Consider the following 1,196-nt stretch of genomic DNA (forward strand, 5'->3'; position numbering starts at 1 on the left):
CAGATAATGGTTTGATTTCAGCACAAGCTCGTGATTACCTCATCCACCCCAGGAGTCGGTACGCACGAGTGTCTCGGTGAAGGAGGACGGGAAAACGGGAAAAGGCCTAACTACTTGTGCACATGAAGGCGGTTCTAGCGAAAGACAGTGAGGAGGAGAGAAAGGGAGAATGTTTTATGGTTTGGTTTTCATAGTGCCCCCTACAGGAAATAAAAGATCGGTTTGAAGGCGGATTGCGTGTTTGTGAGTGTGCGTCTCTCTCTCTCTCTCTCTCTCTCTCTCTCTCTCTCTCTCTCTCTCCCCCTGAGTGTGTACGTCGATTTTGACGGTCCGGCCTAATCCTTTTAATGTCAATGAGGTCACCATTTTCTGGAAGTTGAATTTTGTATTTTGTTCTTGATTTGCCTTCATTTAGCGGGTTCTAAGATTTTTTACTTAGAGATAAAACATTCTTTTTTTTTTTCTTTTTATTAGGAGGGGGAGGGTTCAAGTTGGTCATCACAAAAGAGTTAATACGAGATGAGATCCATTAAGGAAGAGAAGAGAAGAGAACAGGCGCTTCTGTTTGTTGTCGAGATGCGGATACATATTATAGAGCCATCTACCAAACTAAGAAACCTACACATACATACATGTCAGTGAAATAATCATCTCTTCAAAACTGTGCAGGTCTTTTAGAATGGAACATCTGAATTGTGTCGATGAAGGCATAATATAACACGACATTAAAAAATACACAAATGAATGGAAGATAGAATCAAGGCTATAAAAGGACATAGAGAATGCTGTCAAATAAATACAACGCCAGAAACAACAGTCAAGATCATGGATAATGTGCAAAATTGAAATCAGAACAATTGGGTTCGCCTGCTCTTTTTTTTTTTTTTTTTTTTTGGTTCCCGAATCATAACCTGGTTTGGAGGGGGTGGGTGGTGTCCCTTCAACGGTTTGCACACCAAAAGAAAGGAAAAGGTTGTGGGGAATCCGTGCAGCTGGTGCGCCAGTCTGGGTCAAGTTTTAGGGCAGACAGTGAGAGCTTTGGGTGCACGTTTGTGTAAGATTTGTTTTCTAAAGCCTCTTTTGTTTTTGGTTTTTGTCCCATATCCTTTTTCTGGAACTGGGTGTTTGTGTATATTACAGTAGGTAAATGTATCGTTAAATTGTATAAAAACAGTTGGTAGGCCTATATATATTTT

Source organism: Aplysia californica, unplaced genomic scaffold, assembly GCF_000002075.1.
Source record: "Aplysia californica isolate F4 #8 unplaced genomic scaffold, AplCal3.0 scaffold00317, whole genome shotgun sequence".
NCBI lineage: Eukaryota > Metazoa > Mollusca > Gastropoda > Aplysiida > Aplysiidae > Aplysia > Aplysia californica.